Genomic DNA, 23,129 nt, shown 5'->3' on the forward strand with positions numbered 1-23,129 from the left:
CCCAAAAAAGTATCGATATGAGTAAGTATCTATACTTTTGAAGTACTCATATGATTAGTATCGCATTACGAATTGATTACTATTCATTTGAGTAGTTATCGATACTTTGGTGGTTTCGGACATCCCTACAGTCAAATAATAAAGGTTAACGAAGACTGTTTAGAAGGAGTTATAAGTTATTAGTTTTTGTTGGGAGTTCTGGGCTTTCTTAGTAATTAATGTTATCGATGTTCCTTACTTCTTAATAAATAAATTAATTAATTCTTCGATGATCTACCAAATGTAAAAGTAATTTGAATAAATGAGTTATTTTTAAGAAATTTATAAAACTATAACTAGACTGGATTGATAATATCAAACTTTGTAAATGTTTGATATACGTCATTTTCAAATGTTCTGATGACGTATTACAGACGCGTTCTGATTTTACTTATTTACAGGTTTAAACCTTAGAGGATGGAAAAAAATAAAGGGCTTAAAAGGTTTAAACACATACGAATTTAGAATAGCACCATAGATGATACACTATACTTGGATAGCACTAATAGTTTTAGAACCAATATTTTATATTTTGATTCAGAATCCCAATATCCAAAATCAGTGAAAACGTGCTACTGCCTATTCCGGTCGCGACGCGATGCACAAAAACCAATGTTCGATTACAGCATGCACCCGTAGTTGGATTCGCGTAGAAGGCTCAGGAGCCCATGAACCCCGGTCTCGACGAACATGATTGATATTACTAGTATGCGTCATTACAGAGTCACCACAGTAACGCGGAATCGGCTCGAGCCGATCAGAAAAGCTTTATCTTCACGCAATAAGAACGTAAAAGATGTTTAGCGTTTCGCTTCTACTCGGACTGCCGACATAATTATTTATTTATAGAGCATTAGCTACAGAGCTATCAGACAAGATAATAAGAGCTTAAAATCGTAACAAATAAGCAAGAAACTCACAGCGTACTTGAACTAAAAGTTAAGTTGTGTAAAAACTGTAACTACAAAAATACGCTGCCAAAAATTTGACTGCCGACATAAAACGTTCGTCTTTTTTGTTTATTGCATGGATTTATAGCTTTTTGTAATCGGCTTAATGAGATACCGTGGTGCTGGTAAGTGTAATTACTCCCTTATAGGTATTTTAGTGGTGCTTATTGAATATTTCGTAAATCAAACAATGTGACTTAAGCAGTGTTAGCTTACATTATCACTTTGTGCTAATGTAAGATAACAGTGTTTAAGGCAGCGTTATGTAAGCAGTGTAATTTTACATTATCACTGCTTAAGATATATATTATATAAGGAATATATCGTACCTTGTGGTATGTTATAAGCCCAGTACAAAAAAAAAACACTTATTTTTGTGTGCTAGACAACCACACCAATTACCTGGCCTCAAACTGAGGAATGTACCTACGTTATTTTTTTATATATTTAATTGCATCGTGGATAGCACAAAGAAATGTGAGATACATTATACACACATGGACCCAATTGGGGTATTCAATCTTTAGGTGTACATTGACTTCTCTAATCTTAAAAAATAAAATACATACAACAAAAGCATCATTACCTTTACTTAAAAAAAGGACGGTTTGATAAGTCCGTGACATTGAGAAGACATTCAAAAGAACATTTTTATTAAACCTATGGTTTATTTTTCTATGTAATCCTTAACTTTATACCTTGACCAGCGATATTTCAAATTCTTCAACCCAAAAAAATAAAAAGCTTCAACTCATCAAAAACTATTTTATGCCAAACTCTGAAAAATAGGCCTTTGTATTAGCAATCTTTGTCCACGCCTTTGTATATTTGGTATGAGGTAGAAGTTAGTTGTGACCAAATCTAGTAAACATGAGAGTGCGGCAATATTTCGTACCGATCATAGGTAATTCGATAACTTTTGATGTTGCGATTGCAGAGATGTGAAACGGAATACTCGAAATTCTATTTTACTCATCTTCAAAATGCTAACGCTGACACGCTTGTGTGGAGTACAATATTTGTCTTATTATACTATGGCATAGGTTAATTTTTTCTAAAGTTACACATAGTCAAAAGCTAATATAACAATTTGCTTATTCGAGATTTAGTGTTTGGTTAGTACGTGCTATTCAAGTGTACGTATCCATCTGGCAACATATTCGCTGTGAATAATGATATAAGGGAGTTACCACATTTATTAGCACAGAATCGGCTTGAACTGGCCAGAAAAAACTTTATGTGCATGTATCATATTATGAGCGAAAAGACGTTAAGGCGCGTTTATATTACACGAATTTCTTCGTATGCTCTCTTACCGCGCGGCGACCACGTGGATGCCGATGTTATAGTAAAATGCTCTCTATGTGTACAATTTACGTTTTAAATTCAATAAGCGAACAAATAATATCTTCATGCACCCTACGAGTCTGGTTTGTCTTTGGTCTACGCGGCGGCCGGTTATATTATTCCGAGGAACTTAAATGTTGTTGATGTAAATAGAATTCAGATTCGCCATTACGTGTACGTGAAAGCATGGTAGCCGGGCGGTTACTGAAACTTTCGCGTCGTGTAACTGCGCGCGTTTCAGTTTAATGCGATTCTGTGACGACAAATGTGGTGACTCCCTTAGCCGACACATTATCCAACATTTCGGGCGTAAAATGACCATTTTCGGTTTACTTGCCGGTTAGGTACGCATTTCAAACATATTGGCTGACATGGCCACTGTTTTCGCTAATGTACACGCGCCTGCACATCAAGCTACACATTGACGTATCTTGTTCCGTTGCAATGGAGGCGATTTTCGAACAAAAATGTGTTGTCTGATGTGCCGTTGTCCGTACGTACGTACGTGGCGTGGCGCTTTAAGTTGGGCGTCATAAAGAACATTTTGCTATACACTTCCATTTTTAACTTAATCCAGTTCATGTTTCCCCAGTGTATACTAGGTTGAACGATAGTCTAGCTTGCTATCTCTAACAAAGGACACGAATGCATTGGAAAGCGTCTGATCAGCATTATGCTTGGAAGCAATTGAATAGATATTTTACACGATTTTTTTCTCAATGTCTACGTGTATATACTGTAAATAAGTAATGAATGTTTGTAAAACGAGGTGCATAAAATGCTGTCGGGACAATTTTCAAATATATGAATTATGACGTTATTGCATCCGTTTATAAAATTGCCGATGTTGGGTGGGTATTGCAGAGAGTCTTAAAGGAAAAAAATCAATCAATCAATCAATCAATTTATTTATTTGTCTGAATAAGGTACATATAGTTCTTATTTTAAATACAAATATCCAGCTTATTCTACCATAGTTGGCATACAAATATAAAATGTCACTTTAGTATATTTAAAAATAAAAATAAAAAATTAATTTCCACTATTATGTCATATTTTAAATTAAAATAATATAAGCAAAACTAAATAAAATTCAAAATAACATAAAAACAAATTCAATAATAATATCTCAGTAATTAGGCGTCAAAGAATTCAGTCATGGAGTAAAAAATGCTATTTATCAAGAATTTCAACAATTTCATTTTATATTCATTAAAATTATTAATAAATCTTAGCCCCCTTGGCAAATTATTATAACGAGTTCTTAGGTTTTCGCGATTGTTACACATAGGAAATGAAACTATTTTTCCGGATTTAAATCGCGTATATTTGTTTTTGCAAACAAACCGACGTTTCGGGCCCTTTACAGGTCCCATGGTCACGGTTGACAGTCAACAGTCAACGGTTTGTTTGAAAAAACAAATATACGCGATTTAAATCCGGAAAAATAGTTTCATTTCCTAAATTATTATAAATTTTTGGCACCATGATATATGCACTTTTGCCAAAAAGTGCAGTCTTATGTGACTCTATACATAATTTCTCACAATTACGTGCTCGTGCAACTTTCCGAAACATGTCAGGATTTTTTCTAATAAAAATTGAACACTCATATATATAAAGTCCCGGTAACGTTAACAAACGAAGTTCCTTAAAAAATGGCTTGCAACTGTCCGTTCGTTTTAAATTGCAGATAGCTCTCACACACTTTTTTTGAGCACGAAAAACGCGATCAATACCCGAACAATTCCCCCAAAACATTACACCGTATCTCAAAGTAGAGGCTACATATGCGTGATATGCCTGTAAAACGACATCTCTGTCAACCACTTTATTCAACTTAAATAGAGAGTACGATTGCTTACTAAGTGTGGAACAAACATGTTCTCTTTGATGATTCCATGTCAATTTGTTATCCACATGTAGACCTAAAAACTTAGTAACATCACTTTCATTAAAACATTTACCAAGAAATTCAATAACTTTAACATTGTACTGTTTTCTTTGTTTGAAACTCATAATTTTGGTTTTATCGATGTTGATTTTTAGATTATTCTGTGTTAGCCAATTTAAAATACATGTCAAACTATTACTAATTTCATCCTCATTGTTACAAGTCACTGTACAGTCGTCTGCGAATAATACCGAAGGATGTAAATAATTGATCTTGGAAAGTCGTTAATATAGATTAAGAACAGTAATGGCCCTAATATACTGCCTTGGGGCACACCACATATAACATTTTTAGTGTTTGAGAGATATACAATTTCAGTCTTAGTGCTAACACATAACCTAGTTATCATTGTTGACTGTGTTCTTCCACTCAAGTATGACTCTAAAAGATTATAGGCATTACCCCTTACACCATATGCATTCAATTTGCCTAATAGTGTTTTGTGATCAACGTGATCGAAAGCTTTCGTAAGGTCAATGTATAAAGCTAGAACAGGTGATTTGTTGTCAACACGTTTATAAATTTTGATGCAAGAAGTCATAGATAGCCAAGTTAATGGATTTATTTTTTCGAAATCCTTTTTGCTCAATACAGAATATGTTATTGTTTTCAAAATAATTACTTAAACTATTATAAATGATTTTTTCAAAAATTTTGGAAAATACTGATAATTGTGATATATAATTTTATAATTGATTGCTTCAACTTATTAGGAAAAACACCCTCTTCTATGCATTTATTAAATATATGACTCAGCACTGTAGATATAATGTCAGCTACAAATTTTATTACTTTTGTACTAATATTGTCATACCCAGTACTATAAGTATGTTTTAAATTACTTATTATGTTGTATACATCATGAGGAACTACAGGATTTATAAACATAGATTTGTGATTTTTATATAAACAATTGTGGTTGGTTCTAGGGATATTGTGATGTATCGGTTGAAATTGCTCGATAAAGTAGTCGTTGAAAGCTTGTGCTATACCTTTTGGATTAGTTATTGTTACTCCGTTTCTAATTACATTAGTGACAGTTTCTTTAGGGTTTGTAGTTTTATGTTTATTTATAACTTTCCAAGCAGCCCTACATTTATTATTAGCATTTAAGATATAGTAATTATTTTGTGAGCGTTTTGTTAAGTAGATAATTTTTTTAAACCTTTGAGTATAATGCTTGTAATTAATTTTACATTGAGTGCTCCTAGTATGTCGGTACGGCCATAGCATTTCCCTTTTTTTCTACAACATCATTTAATACCTCGTGAGATCCATTTAGGCTTCGTTCGTGAATGTATTTTAACTTTTTTTGTAGGAAAACATAAATTGTATAAAAGTTGGAACAAGTCGTAAAAAATATTAAACATATTATTGGGGTCCTCATCTGAGTAGATATCATTGAACTTTATACTATTCAAATATTCTCTAAATTTAAGCATATTGTATTTTGATAAATCTCGTGTTAATTTGTACCAAAATCCAGGAGTATAAGTTTTCTTAACTGGACATTGCAGTAGTTGGGCAGTGTGGTCGGATAATGCGTATTCTACAACAGTGGCCTTGCTTCCTTTTATGTTATGGAATATATTGTCTATACATTTACCACTGCAGAGACGAGTTGGCTGATAGATTGATGTGATGAGATTGAAACTTGTTAGCAAATTATTGAGTTCTTTTGTATAAACTGAATTTTCAAGAATGTCAATGTTAAAATCATCGCAAATAATAGTTTTTTTATTCATCTTATAACAGAAATTATACAACACGTCGTGAAGATTGTCATAGAATAATTGAAAATTATCTTTTGTATTTGTAGGTACTCTATAAACACATATTACTATTATATTGTCACTTATGAGCTCAATACCGCAACACTCAATTATGTTACATACACTGTAGTTAGTTATTGTATTAAGTAATTTATACTGAAACTGATTTCTAACCAATATACATGTACCGCCATGCCTGTTTTTTCTCGCATAGTAAGCTGCTAGTCTGAAACTTGGTATATTCAATGAATGGACGTCCTCATTGATCATATTGTGTTCCGTAATACAAATAATATCCACCGTTTTACCATTATCAAATGATTCATTATCAAAATAAACGGAGAGTACATGTAAGTATCTACTAAAGTCAGTCAGTGTTTTGAAAACGGAGTAAAATGACAGTACATTGTGCAAAAGTGTTGTCCGCTTGCAAGCAGCTAGTGATTGCAGTCGATAAATATTATATCGATTATCGACTGAACATTGGTTGCGCTCGTGGAATAAATAGGCAAAATTATTTCATTTGATTCAATATCGGCCCATTGTATATCTAACTGCTGGGCTCAGGCATGTTTGAATTGTTGATTTTTGAAAATTCATTCATACATAAACTAAAATTTTGAAGCATATATATTGAAATAGAAATAGGAGACATAATTAGAATTTTTTTATTTTAATTTCAAATCCGCTTGTCGACATTAAATGCCGTGTGAGAAGTGGAATTATCGTGGTGCAAGATGATAAGGTGTTTACGGTTATATTTACGGAGTTTGTCAATAACTTCCGGCAAACAAATGGTCCCGTACCAATCACTATTCACGCACAACGATTCTCCAAAGCAACAGTAGCCACGTGTCCAGTTTTATAAAAAAAAAAAAAGCAATCGAGATAAGCCGAGGTGCAAAGTGCCTATAAAGCGAATAGAGGCACTTTGCACTTCGGCTCATCTCGAAAGACTCGTACGTTCGATTGTTGCTTTGTTTTGGGATCGTAACTATAAATCCATATTTCGTTACCTGTTACTATGTCTCACACCAATTTGACGCTGTTTCGTTGAATCTGGGAAGCATGGCATTGCACCAAGTGACGCGTTCCGTTTTTTGAGCCTCAGTCAAATTGTGTGTGATCCACAGAGAGCACAGCTTTTTCACACCCAAATGTTTGTGTAGTATTGATTGTATTTGACTCATGCCTATGCCTAAAGATGCCCGAATCTCATGGAATGTCACATGCCTGTCTATTTTGATCATATGGCGCACAGTTTCGATGTTTTTGTTGTTCACATCAGTGGATGGGCGACCATCACGAGATTCGTCACTAAGATTCACACGACCGCGTTTGAATTCTGCAAACCAGCTATAAATAGTCGTCTTGCATGGTGCTTCATCGCCAACAGTAGTTTGAAGCCGAGCGAAGCTTCGTTGAGCTGTTAAATTACACTCAAAGTCGTAGAAAACTATGATTTTCGTATTATGCTACGAATTTTCACGAGTTAAATTCATGGTGATGTAGACAACCAATTTCTAAAATGACTCCACAATGTAAAAACAAGGGACAGTCAGATGAAACAAACTGTATTCTACAGCCAGAGTACAGTTTTTTCATTTCCATTTTCAAATGTTATAATTACTTTTTATATATTGTTTATGTAAGTAGCACGTTCCCGAAACTTATAGTGCACCCTATGTAATAGACCAAATTTCAAAATTATTCTATTTTAAGAATACAATAATGCAATTAGTAATCATTACAACGTCGTCGCAATCACAATTCAGTAATTTTTGGCAAAATTTAACCTACGTTCGCAATCTATTAATAAAACTATCGACAACTATTACACGACTATTTAAAATTTTCCGAAAACTGATAATCCTGCAAACGTTATTTTACTCCATCTTCAAAAAATATAGTCTATACCATAAACAGTGAAAGTAAAATGTTATGCTAAGGGTTATTTATTTTACAGATGACAAAAATCCATGATCCGTTTCCAATCTGTTTAATTCTTGCAGGTAGTCTCGATGTATATGATCTGATAAATGTGTACAAATGTTTATTCACAAAGAGCAACCGCTAGAGTTTCTTCTTCTCTACATATTATAGTAATTGATATGCGATCTAGTTCATCGTGCCCTAAGCAGGGCCTTGCTCGCGAAAATAATTATATAAAAGTCGTAAAGAAATCGTTTATGAAAAACTAGAAGCCTCCACGTTTTTGTTTGTGTAGAATGAGATAAATAACTGCATTTTGGGTTTCCGCTTAATTCTCTGACCTAACACCTTGGTGGCGCATCCTTTATTTTGGGGTTGTCTTAGGGGAGTAGTTAGTAAAGAGCGCGTTGTACATAACCGTAGTTTGATCCTATTTTAGATGTTAGTATCTACGTCTACAAAATTTCATTGGGCTTATAAATAAGCGTAAAGAAATTTTGTAGATATGATATAGAAACTAATATGGTTATTTCCAGTGTCGTGATTCGCCAGTTTCCTGTAATCTGTAACGGCACGCTATGATGGCCGTTTTGACGTTTGTCCGCTCATCAAGTTTCGTATTAATTTGTAACTACGTTGAAGGAGCTAATTGATGTACACTGTTGTCAATAGTGACGTGCGGTAAAATTTATGGATGTATAATTTTACGACACAACTCGGCATTTGTATTACGAAAATCGAAGTTTTTAAAAATTCAATCTAATACTATCGTCAGTTATAGGATCGCTGTCCAGCACAACTTCTAAAACAAAGTAGTTTCGAATTGACGATATATTAACCGCTCACGCTATGCGCTCCTTCTACCACAAAATGGCGGCTATTTGGTTTCGCAAATTAGAAAAGCATTCAGTTTAAATACAAGTTTGTATAAATAAAAATTACTATTCTGCAGTGCTAAATAAATACCCTCCGTACTACCAACAAAAACATCTCAAATAAAATGCAGTAATACACCGCAAATCCTGCACTTAAAAAGCACTAATGAAGATTTTGGTGTACTTGGATAAATATGATAATATTCCGTTTGAGTGGTTCTAATGTTTACCATGAAATTATTCCTTAAAGTATAGTTTATAAACATTTATATTCAGGGTAAACTTAAAATACACTACTTACGGTATGTTTTCAATAAATAAACACCGAAATCACCAGCCCAAACAATAACACACACGATTGTCGTGACGTATTTTTGAAGTTGTTTATTTTTTTTAATGACAGACCCAGGCATTAAAAACTTTATGGTTTGCTAGAGTAGTTGCCGAAATAGCAATTAATATTAGTTCTTGTACCTGTTATATCTTCGATATCCGATAAATCGGTATAAACTTAGAATAATTATTCTAAGGGTATAAAATCATCACCGGCACCTTTAGGTGTGGTATGCGTCTACGGCTGCATGTATCGCGTGAGCGGTTAAGTAAACATGTTTTTTTTTCATTTTATGAAAATTTTTTAATCTCTTACCCCGTACAATACTAGTTATAAATCTAAAAACTTATAGATGCCACTCGCATTTGATTATATTTTTTTCGATAATGAATTGAGATTTGACATCCTATTGTAATGTCAAAACGGCCATCATAGCGTGCCGGTACTGCAGTCTACTTATTGCACGTATTGTTATTATCGATGGAGGTTATAAATCAAATACTAACATAACTTAATGCATTTTAATGCAATTATAAATATATAATAAGCATTGTATAAATATTCACGTAAATGATATGGATACATGTATGACACCAGGACTATATATTTTTCATTCACTGTAGTTTGTTTATTTTTGCCTGGAATAAAAGTATATCTTTTTTAGCATGGTGTCGTGATTACATATTTTTGAAAACAGCACAAGGTACATTTTTTGAAATAATATGAACATTTCAATGCATACGACTGTATCCCACAATCTCGCGATTGACATTAATAGTCATCGCGAGCACGCGCGAGCGAGTTTTCAAAATCGTCTCGCCTCGCCCGTGGAAATATACCCTTAGATATTTATTGTAAGTTATAGACTCCAACAATATCTATTACCAATTCGTAGAACAGTCGGGTCGTAACTCGTCAGTTCCTCGTTTGTGCACCTTATATCATCTTAGCATTAATATCAATAATCTAGATATATTTCACGATTCCTTGATTAAATCCCGTAGGTCTATCAGTGATCTATTTTTCTTTTTTTTAACTTATACATGCATTGGTCACAGAATATACAGTACTACATTTTGGGTTTATTTATTTTGTTTCTTTTGGTTTACTATCGAAATGTATCCATAAATACGAGTCGAGTACATATCCATCACGGACTACATAATTGTGTCCACTAATTTACTTGCATGCTGTGTTCGTCTATAAAAAAAATTGTGTAATTAATACAGTTACTTACCCCTGCAATAGTAACCATTCATAATGTTGTTGTAACAATTGTTGATGATCCTTAATAAATAAATAAATAAATCTATGCATCTACGTATAAATTTCAAATTGCGTAGTTTTTATTTCTAGGGCTTTAGGAGTCCTATTTTTGTGAAAGTAGAGGTAGGTACTTATTTTTACTTTTCAATTGACTGGCTGGAATTTAGATAGGTAGGTTATCTATCTCATCTAATTCACGGCTTCGGTGGTAATGAATTACTAAAAACTGGGTTGTGTTGGGGATCTCAATGGTACCCTAGGGCGCAATAACACCTCGCGTCCGAAGGAGTAATATTTTTTAACAAAATGAGAATGGTTGTAAACAGGGTTGTTTCTGATGCAGGTTTTTTATACATCAGTAGCAGATGCAGATGTGGACGATGATTTTATCTATTTAAAAAAATCATGTAACCTGTACAGAGCCTTACTGAATGTATACGAAATTTATGCAATCGTTAAGAAAAAGGAACGAGATTTTAAGACGTAATTATTATGTAATGATTGCATAGAATTATCTACGAGAAAATAAAATAATGAAACACAACCATTATTTAATGTATATTTTGTTAACAATCCTAAACAACAAACTCAAACGAAAGCCAAGCGCTACAAAAAAACCAAGGAGGTATAATAAAAGTGTTAATAAGGTTTATAGCCAGGTTGCAAGACTTCTATGCCAATTCAACCTATCAGGAGGAAGTAGAGAGCGTTGAGTAGTAGTTTGAGTATGTGCGTAGGCAAAAGCTTTTATCTACACACATAAACCCTCTATGATGTCAAAGTCAAAGTCAAAGTCATGCATAATATTATCATCAAATTCGATTTTATTATTATTTTAAAATTTCGAACATTTCTGAAAAACAAAACAATTTGATTCGACCTCAATTCTAATATCAGTCGAGATGGAGTTTTATTCGAAATGAAATGAATAGCAAACAATTTTAACAAATTTCATACGTTACTTGATATCGAACGATATGATAGTTGGGGCCGACTCTAGTTTGTCTATGAATTAAATAAAAACTACGGTTGTGTGACATGCCTGAGAAAAATTCTTAGTTGCCGCCATTTCATCGGTCGTAACATGCGGTTCCTGAACACATCACAGAGAGCTTATAAAATATGTATAGATAAAACAGTGTATGTGACTGTACATAATTAGGCATTAAACCACTCGTGTGATGTTTTTGTGAAACCAGTAGGCAGGCGAAACCCACACTCTTATTTCAATGCCTTTCATTAAGTAACAGTCACATTTTTTTAACGCACACACTCACATATCCCCGCCTAGGGAAACCCTGTGTCGAGGGTGCCATGGACACACACATAGACAACCACAAATTACACTCAAACTCACGAGAGAAATAAATGTAGGCCATACTAATATTTCTCCTGGCCCGGGAATCGAACCTGACACCTCTGCGTGGCAATCCGGCATGGTAACCGTTCGGCCACGGAGGCAGTTTAATAAACCACTATTTTAAGATATTTGTTATCAAAAACAATGATTTTATTACATTGAAACTTATTTATCAATATGTTTGGAAGTAGATGATTTTCTATAGTTAGCATAAGAGCATGTAAGTAGAAGGTAAATAAGGACTATGTGCTTGTTTACTTATAAGTGGGTCTCTCGGACCGATGGGAATACCTATTAGATGGGGCCTTGACGTCGAAAACCTTTGTTTTACACGGCCCTGTGGAAACGGATGAAAAAAGTTTATTTTTAGTCCACGCCTATAGACGGTCAAGCGAATGCTCCGGGGATCCATTGTCAACTTTTGTCGCCCGAACAAAAAATACCAATTGCATAAAGATTTTTCAAAGGTAATCTCTGCATGGGACCGAAAAATGTGCGACAGACGAGAAATATGGGCCCATGGGATTACGTACGCAAACAGTTACTTTTTTGAAATTTTCATGTGTGATATGTAGGTCAAGCCTTAAAACCAAAAAGATTAATTTTATTTGCCGTCGGTAAGAGCAGTAAAGTTTTCGTCCTTGAGACTGGTTGAGGCGTCTAATTGGCCATACTGCCAGATCTTACATTTTAATTTTCCTTAAATTATAAAATATTAAAGTGTATACGGAGAATGAAGGAACAGAAGCCATCTATTTAAACTTAAAATTCTAATTCTACAAACATCCAAATGAATCGGAAGGAAAAAAAAGGGCTGAAAAATAGCGCCTGGAAGACAATGCTATTCCCGTTGCAAAATGGATTGTTCCTGCTTTAGAACAGATTTAACACTGCTACCGCTGGTATTTTATTATGTTTTGTTGGTTCCAGAGACCTCGATAATCCCATTTGTTAAGAGCAGAGCTACGGAGTTATTTTCGCAAACCTCATCGGAGAAATTTGACAACGTTCAAAGGCAAATGGATTTATTGTTCCATAGTTATAAGTGAAAAACGGTTTAAAGATGCATCGCTCTCTGAAATAAATAAATAAATAAATAAATAACGCACGCACTCAACATAGCCCCGCACTAGGGAAACCCTGTGTCGCGGGTGCCATGGACACACACAATACCCCCGTTTGAGATCTCGGAATAATTAAAAATAAAAACCAAAACAGAATAATTCTAATCTAATCTAATCTTAGTAAAGTAATTGTTAGTTACAAGAATATAGAACTAAAATCGAAACAATAATTCCGGGAAATAAACATGGAACTGCCTCCGTAGCCGAACGGATACCATGGATACCGGACTGCCACGCAGAGGTCCCAGGTTCGATTCCCGGGCCGGGAGAAATAGTTGTATGGCTTACAATTATTTCTCTCGTGAGTTTGGGTGTAATTTGTGGTTGTCTATGTGTGTGTCCATGGCACCCGCGACACAGGGTTTCCCTAGTGCGGGGCTACGTTGAGTGTGTGCGTTATTATTAAAAAAAAAAGCAATTATGTAAAACGGTTTTATGTTTCTATCTCTTTCATAAAAGGTAACTAAAAAACCTTTTCCCTTCCATTGGTACTTCATATTACCTATTAATCTCGATCTATTCTTGTTGCTACTAAAACAGGTACTAACGTTTATTTATGACCCAGAGTAAGAAGATGGGAAAAATACTCATTTGTAACAACTTTTGCGACGTCCAAGAATTCCCTTTCACTTTACATTTGCTTTACATTGGTAATATATATTTTTTCTTTACTCCCGTATTGTACTTATTTACATTGTTTACTATATTGCGTACATGTGGGTTACGAGGTCCTGTATTTGTGACTTCTTGATGTGGGTTTATATTATTAAGTAAGTATTTAAATTGTTTTGGGCAGACGTTGGCAAAAAATAAATTATGCCTACATACAAACTAGTAGGAGTAGAGCTCCTTGTGAAAGGGTTCGCCCAAGTTCGAACGCAGTAATGTGACCATTATTGCGTTCCAGTTTTGAAGGGTAAGGGTGCTGATGAAATTACAGGCAAATGTGACTTGTAAAAGCACTCAGAGCTTTCAGACACTGCAACTGCTATGGACAGGCGTACAGCTTATCACCAGGCGCACGACTTGTTCATCCAGTCACTTGGTGTCGTAAAAAAACATACAATCAATAAGGTCTATGTATACATACAATAAATAGGACTATATTGTCATACTTAATTTTTTGTAATCGGTCTTTAAGATTTATGAAAGTTCTGGATTTGGGTCTGAACCACTTTAGTCAACGCGCTTTTATTTGCAATCGACATTGAGTAGGGTTTGTTTCCATTGGAACGATAAAAGATTAAATTGGCAGTGTTCAGATTAATGCCCCTTTTTCAAAGGATTTAAACGAAGAAGCTTCAATTATATATGTATTATTATTATTATGGTGGCTTCATTCGCGGCGTATGCAGCTCCTCATCACTGCGACCATCAACTGATTTATTATGATCACCAGTAATTACAGTTCAGAGCCAAGACCGACAGCATTGGAGAACCGAAGGACTTTCCTGGCTCCGACAGATTTTATCTCCTCTGGTTGTGGATTGCATGTATCTTCCCAGTATGGATGTTCGTACGCTCATCAGTGGATAGCATTGGCTGAGAAGATGAACAGGAGTTTCATCCGGTTCGTGGCAGAATTTACAGTCTCTATTCTCTCTTTGCCCAATATTTGACACGTGCTGTTCAAACCACAATGTCCTGTTAAGACTCTATTACACATGTAACTTAAAACTCAATAAGTTAATATAGACGATTAAGTTTGTATAGACGAGTAGGTCTCGGGTTCGATTCTCGGTACGGCCTACTTAGATAACGAAATTTTGTAATTTGTCTTTGACGTGTTTCGGATAGTTAATTTTGTCACTCTAGCTCTCATAGCATATAGAGGATTGTATTAAATAAGCTTTATTTCAAACATATTAAGTAGTATTTAGTTTACATAAGTTTCTGCTTACCTGTGAAGCAACTATGCACGAAAGCGGGGCTCATTATAACTCCATAAACTTCCGAAATGCCCTCGTCATAAAACAAGAAATTGTTTTCTAACTTCGTAAACCCGACGGTGTTTTAAACAAAACTAAAGAACACGACGAATTGGGTTTAACTTTTTTTAAATTTTACACGTAAGGTAAGGTAGGCATGGTCCTTACACATTTATAAAAGTAAAAAAAGAAAGATCGTTTATTTGGTAACTTTAGTTTATATGTGACAAAAAGGTACCAAAAATAAACTTAGGTTTATCCTAAAAAAAATAAAACCATTTATATTTAAAATGCTACCAAAATGGTCTCCATTCAGCTTTTTGTTTGAATACACTTCGTTACGATGGTTTTTAGTGAAGCCGGATAAATAAACAAACTAAGAGCAAATCAAAAAAGTACCAAATGCAAGTGTCACCTTATCTATTTTTGCCGCACCAAAAATATTACCCATGGTGCTATTTCATATCATCGGAAAGTTTTATTTAAATACATTTTAAATTTTCTGTTTATCGAATTATTTTCTTTTGTTACAGGAAACAAAAGTAAAGCTTACGTACTTGCAATATGGTCGCCTCTTTTTTGGAGAACTAAATTAATAACTCCAATTCGTCGTCGTTCAGGAATTAACCGCTAGATGGCAGTACATTGATTGAAATTTCAATGTAATATCGAAACGTCCTAAGTTGCAATAATAGGTATTGATGGTATTGAACTTTCAACGATATGCCAACAGGGTAATGTTTAAATTATATTAACAGTCCAGAATTTGTTATTTCTTTTTAAATTGATACTACGTCCAATCAATATCAAGATTTTGTAGTATTTGAAATTAAGAATGTGTGAGTTTTGGCGACATCGGTTTTAATAGTTATCGAGGCTTACGGGCGCGTTTATACGACACAAATTTCATCGCGCTCACCCCGCGCGGTCGAAGAGCGGAGTCCGCGGCGACTACCGCGCGGTCACCGAGCGGAGTCCGCGGCGGCTACCGCGCGGTCACCGAGCGGAGTCCGCTGCGGCCGCCGCCCAGCGACCGCGTGCATGTGTTCAGAGATCGAACTGTCATGGCAAAAATACGATCTATTTATTTAGCTTTTAGTTGGAAGACACTAACTTGTCTTTTGTCTGCGCAATCGCCGAGCGGACTCCGCTTTTCGACCGCGCGGCGGCCGCCGCGGACTTCGCTCTTCGACCGCGCTGCAGCCGCCGCGGATTCCGCTCTTCGACCGCGTGACGGCCGCGCGAAAACTTTCTCCTCGTGTGTCTGGGCACTTAGGCTTTTTTATTGTTTTTTTTCTTCGATGCTGTATCATAGAAAAAGGTGTACCTGTAGTATAAGGTGGCGTGGGGTATAATAAAATGAAAACTGATTGGACATGTATTCAATGATTATCACTTATTTCAGGTTTCTTACCACGGTATGACTTCTTTTTATTTTCCCGATATTTCGGAACGGTTTCACGCTCCATGGTCACGGGCTGACTGGACGGCGGCAGATGACAGCTACAGCAGCAGCTAAGAGCATTTCGCGTGTGGATACAGTGAGTGTAGTTTGTGTGAAAAAAGTGAGTGACAATGGTAACGCCAGAACAAATCGCGATGAAGGTAGTCGTCGACAACGCAAGAGGGTAGACAGGTATGTCTGCTCATAAAGCTGTCATCTGCCGCCGTCCAGTCAACCCGTGACCAAAATATCGGGAAAATAAAAAGAAGTCATACCGTGGTAAGGAACCTGAAATTAGTGATAATCATTTGGTGAATAACCACGAAAGTCTTAAAATCTTTATGGACGTGTATTGTATGTGTTATGTGTTCTATGTATTTGTGCTAGGGATGTTAATGCATTAACAGAAAGCTTTGCAAAAACAGTACGGCTGCCAGTGCTGTTCACCTAAAATGAATAGTAAAAATTTTTCAAAGAATGATTTGAAGTAGGTAACAGATCAAATATCTATAAATTTTATCTAGCGGTGTTATTATGTTTATACCTATCTACACCTGCTTGCTCTTCTCTTTTCCGAAGCGTGACGTAAAGGTAGCGTAAGTCCTTATCTGTAGTAGGAAATACCCCAAGAGGCGTATATCTCATGCGTTTGCCTGCCTGTGATAAACGGAGTGTAGAAATTACTTTTTCCTTCCTAAGATTTAAGACAGATAGGAAGCAAAGTCCATTGTAATTAAGGACAAAATAAAGTCGATAAGTTACTAAATACCGTTACGTATTCAGGTTTATTATTCGCCATTATATATTCTGGTATCGTATCCCAACGAAATATGGCGTCATTATAACCACACTGTACGCAGTTGGTGATCAATATGGTTTCCACGCTAAGCGTTGGTGGTAATCAAACCAGTATTTACTGGAACCATAATTACCGAAATTAACTGAAATTGGTTTTTACATTGTCGGATCTATTTGGTAAATAGATTAACCGCTTTAATCCTACTAACGAGCGGCCATAGAACGGGTCGAGTTTCAGGTCGGGGGTCACGACACTGCTCTACTATATTTAGAATAACGAGATTAAAATCTATACAACAACGCTTTATTAACGCAGTATACGTACCGTAGTGATGCGCGATTGCGATTGATTTCGGTATTCGACTCGTTAGTGATTAGCAATCCGGACATTCGAATGACAAATTAGTAACCTACTGATTCTCATACTCGAGTTATCTGAATGATCATTCATTACTAATTAGTGTTACTAATCCATAGACTCCACCTTCAACTGCCTCCGTGGCCGAACGGTTACCATGCCGGACTGCCACGCAGAGGTCCCAGGTTCGATTCCCGGGCCGGGAGAAATAGTTGTATGGCCTACAATTATTTCTCTCGTGAGTTTGGGTGTAAGTTGTGGTTGTCTATGTGTGTGTCCATGGCACCCGCGACACAGGGTTTCCCTAGTGCGGGGCTATGTTCAGTGTGTGCGTTATTACTCCATAGAGCATTTCCTAACCCTATCTGACATACGGTAAATACCGTAAATCTGACTGGGACAGCGATATTTTGATATGGACATAGTGAATGATCTGGTGGAGTTTCTAGTAGTTCCAACAATAACTTGTGAACCCGACCCGAATGGTTGGGGCATTTGGTATCGGTAATCATTTGGCTTGAGTCGAATGATTGTGCTTGGATTTGACTTAGGGGAATGATTTGCACATTCGAATGATTAGTATTAATTTTAGTAGTAACATTGAAAGTCGTGCATCAAAGACTCATATTACTAATGACAATCCTTCTCTTTATAATGATTACCGAAAACTTCAACGGTTTAATCTTATTGTAAACATAGACGTTGGGCTTTAAAGCATATTGATTTCAAGGCTGGCTGTTTGTCTGTATTTTCTTTGGCCCTGTACCGAACTTAAACTCTGGATTGTGATGGTTTTAGCGTGATTAGCGTTAGTATAGTTTGTGGAGAAGTTAAGGTTCTTTCGGTATTTAGTTTAGAAAATATAACCTTCGAAAATGGAATTCGAATTCCGTATTTGGCGATCATGGTCAATAATTCGAATATGTCTCTATCAGTTTCGATGGAACATCAGCCTTAATAGTAATGTAGACGATTTATTTTTATATCCAGGATTTGTTTGCTTTTAGGCCCAGCTGCTGACGCCGAATACGCAATTGGCTACTACTATCCATAAAATAAACCGGAGGCTTTTGGGTATAGATTGCAGTATTATTTTCTTCCCTATTGTGCTCCATTTCACAAAAATATTAAACTAGGAAACACACTAAACTAATAACATTAACGTTTCGTCTATGAGCGATGTACAATTAATTTTACCACTCAGTACAGAGCTTTGAGAGCAGGTATGAATCGAGATGAAATATTATATTTCAATAACCTGAATACTCTAAGAGCGTTAACTATTTATTGAACTTGGTGTTAATTTGAAAATGGTGTCTTAAAACAATCTGTTATATTTCTGTGTTGAAACCCCTTATTTCAATGACAATTTATTTATATTTTATTAAAAAAATAAGTGCGCATTGCGATGGAAGTCATCACTTGATGGAAAGTGACGAAGAGGTCGACTATACCTAAATTATGATTTTCGAATTGTGCAAAAAAGACATTCAGTAAACATTCTGTCGTGTACTCGTCGAAAATTTAACTAATTTGTGTAAATAATTTAAATTACAGAAATATTGAATTTTAATTTTTTTTCATAAGGAAAAAATGTGAATATACATATTTTTGTGCTTTCAATCTGAATGTGAATTCGTTTTATACGTTTTTATATCAATTTCAGTCAATGATATACACCATTGAACGATGAGGCTGTAAATTACTCGGATAGCTGGCAGATACCTCTGCTCGTGACTTAATTTATAGGCTTCCTTATTAAGCTTACGATGGGCAAATTGCGAGTTGATATAATAGTAAATTTGTGCTTTAAATGATAGAGGGTTTACGATAAATTTTCGCATGAATATGTATGATTATCTCAGCCGTGATTTACATCTAAAAAATAGTTTCATTTCCAATGTGTAACAATCGCGAAAACCAAAGAACTCGGTATGAACGATTATTCCTATTATTTATTGGTATCTTTCTAAGTTTAAATTTTTCATCCGTGGAGTCCCATTGCCCTTTTTTTGTACATAACGATATTAAATTATTAATAGATCAGCTGGCAGATCTAATTGCTGGTAGTTCTTGTTTAGAATGGAGAACGCCGCCAGAGTTTTGGCTGCTCTGCTGCGAGGACGTTGGTTCATTAGTTTAAGTCTATACTACTTCAAATGGCTTTAGTTGATTCCGCATAATAGTGAAAGTGTTAAATCAATTACTTTGGGAAAAATATATTGCAAAATTCAGGATATACTCTGATTACTCGAATTTTACAAGAAAACCGTTGTATTCAATAGAGACTTTACATATAACAATGACTTTTTTATATCAACTGAACTAAACAGAACACGTATACTTTAGGTGCAATATACATTTTTGAACTGGCTTTAATTTCGTTTGTGACTACGGGAAAAATATGTATTTCAGCTGAGGTAGTATCGACTCTTAATGTAATTTCTAGTATTTAAGTTTTTAACAACCCGTAGTGTCTTCATAAACTGTTTGCCCAGGCTAAAATGTTCTTTGATCTCTTCATAGACCTAAATACAATGAACTTCTATTAACTTCTCTAAGTATATAAATGAACTTGCTTTGGATTTCAATTTCTCAATCGATTGGAGATTGTTTTAATGCTTCATTGACTGGGCGCGTGAGCAATTGATATGGAAAAAATAGTACGCATGGTAGATCTGCCGGTAACTGAAGTATATACGGCATTATTCACACGTCGTGGCTTCACAACCTACAAGTTTACCAGATTGTTATGTAGGACTAAAATGTTGCGTAGGTAAGTACTAGTGCTACGAGCTACGGCGTAGAGGTTTTGTAGCTGTTTAGTTTGCCTGCTTACCGTCTTCTGGCAAATTATATATAGTAGTATAGGCTATCTACTTACGTCAAAATAATAATCTATAATCTAATAATCTATTATTGGTGACTGTTAATCTACATAAATGCAGTGAGTATTGATCTAATGACAAGTTTTGTTTGTTTTACTGACGATGGTTGCCAATTGATCAAATGGATATGTAGTAATCAATGTTGTTAAGATTAACTATTGAAATTAGTTACAAGAAAATCTTGTTTAATCGTTTAACAGTTAAATGTTTTTCTGGAAATAAAACGTAATCATTTCTTGCATAAGCTTGCATTGGCTTCATTTTTCATGTTTCATTCATTTATTGTATTGGTTTGTAAATAACACTCTTCTTCGCGATAACGAAGTAAATATGTAGTTATCTTCTGGGCAATTTTCAGGTGCGTTTTCTCTACCTAATTTCGGTGGCAATTTTTATAATTTAAGTATTCCAGTAATATTAAATAATACTGTCTTCATGACAATATTCTACAATACTCATATTACTGCTTCGAGGCAGGTACTTCCCTGGACGAACATTTGCACAACGAGATCTTCTGTTAATTAAAATTTGTTTTAACTCGAAACCTTTATTATTACCTATAGATAAATATCGAAAGAACATGACGTATTTTGATCGCAAACAGTTAATAGTATTCCGGGAAAATCAAGAGACTTTCAGCGCTCTACATGTAACGAAATCGGTATGTTACTTGCAAAGTTGGGTGGAAATGAGACAAGATAAATGCAAATGTTGTTATAAGTTTTACTTCTCTTTAAGATTTTTTTAATTTATTTTATTTGTCTATTCATAAATCAGACTACAATGTTCCAAATTAGGTTAGTAACAAGATAATTCTTATATCTATGTTATCAACGTCTAAATAAATTAATGCCTGAACAACAGGAAGTGTAGCGGACTGTATCAATGGGTTTGGGTGGGTGCTAACAACAAGTGAGCAAGGCCAAAGCAATAGTCCTTACAGTTTATTAATTTATTATAAACACATACAGCTATCAAAGCAAGACAGAAAATCAATAGTCAAGAAAAGGCGCCAAAAACAATAACATTTAAATTTAGAATTTAAATATAAAACCTAAAGAGACTATAAAATATATACAAAACAGATTTGTAGAGACTGCTGCGATTCGCTACAGGAAGAGTCAATTTCTGCTGATTAGCACTTGGGCATAATGGCGCCTTATAGCTATTGCCGCTAGATTGCAGCACGTTGAATGAAATTTCAACTGAGTAATGTTTGATTCCAAGAATTTATTACATCTTTTAAAATTACAGTCCACGACCAATCATTGTCAAAACTTTGCCGATTCAATTTTTGGCGGCTGCGGTTCTGTAATCGAGGCTTATGGCACTTCTCTTGTTTTTTTTCTTCCGTGCTTGTCTCGGTGAAAGGACTTGCCAATCGGCGTACCGTACTCGCCGATTGTTGCCCAGGGTGCTTCAGGCAATATGCTATGGTAATAATAGTATTCACGTTGAGCCTAGTTTAACGAGCGGAATCCCGCAGGACGCAATTATGACGCAATGTATAGGCTTAATACCTCTGCTGATTTTGTTATTCAACTAAGACGAAAATGAATGCGGTATATGACCATCTCCTGCAATTGCAGTCCCCGTCAAGATTCCATTACAACACTAATGACTGTAACTTACGACTATGACTCATTATTTACATCACAACATAGGAAATAATAACAATAACATTTGACCGCCACAGTCATCAAGATGGAGTTGGGACGGGCCCGCAGCCTGTAGAGTATCGAGGCATCTTTTTGCGCATTGTAGCATAAAAGTCATTACTCGTAGACTGCGCAAACATGGCCGGGGCGCTGAAGTTCCACGGCTGCCCCACCAGCATCTTGAAGCCGTTATTGTATTGGACTCGAAGGACGCTTATAGTTCCGTGTGCAAAGCTGGCCCATAGACTACGTATGTAGAAAACTTAACAGTATGCTTTAAATAATGTTATATTTTCACTTCCTTATTACAACATGCAAATTGTCGGGCCAACATGTTGCATCTAATTGCCAGATCCCTTCTTTCTCTTTTGTGTTAATGTTTTGACAATGACATGATTATTATTATTATTATTTATTTAATTAATTTAAAGCTCTAAAAAACAAACATTTCAGTATAACATAAAGTTAACTAAGTCTTTCCGTATACCGCTAATTCGTCGTATAAAAACATTTCTATGTGTAGTGTGTGCGTTCGTACTGCTGCGTGTTGACATTCCTGTTAGTGTGCGTTATAGGCGTTAGTAAAGGGTAAATAAATGATAATAAAATAAATAAACGTTTATTTCAGTAATACAATAGACTTTACATTAACAGTGGATGGTACCTCCTATTAGGAGGCACAGCTCTTCCATAGCAATAAATGCACATGTAACACTTTTAACTTATACTAAACTTAGTGTTTAATTTGTACATTTCAACATTCTAAACTTCTAATTTGAATCTTAAAACGTATGTGCGTGTGAGTGTGTGCGCGCGTATGTGTGTATGAATGTGTGTGTGTGTGTGTGTGTGTGTGTGTGTGTGTGTGTGTGTGTGCGCGCGTTTGCGCGTGCGTGTGTGCGTGTGCGTGCGTGCGTGCGTGTATCAGTAGTGATACCTTTACATACTTATGTATGTAAGGCTATCACTAACATGAGTCTATTCTAATAAATGTTTGTTGCTCTATTCAATTACTTCATTCGAATCACTCTCGACTAGTTCTTGATTTAAATGTTTTGAACATAATCCATACAAACGGAACGTAGTACGGAAGTATTAAAGT

This window comes from Hyposmocoma kahamanoa, unplaced genomic scaffold, assembly GCF_003589595.1.
Source record: "Hyposmocoma kahamanoa isolate Upper Pololo Valley unplaced genomic scaffold, ASM358959v1 92, whole genome shotgun sequence".
NCBI lineage: Eukaryota > Metazoa > Arthropoda > Insecta > Lepidoptera > Cosmopterigidae > Hyposmocoma > Hyposmocoma kahamanoa.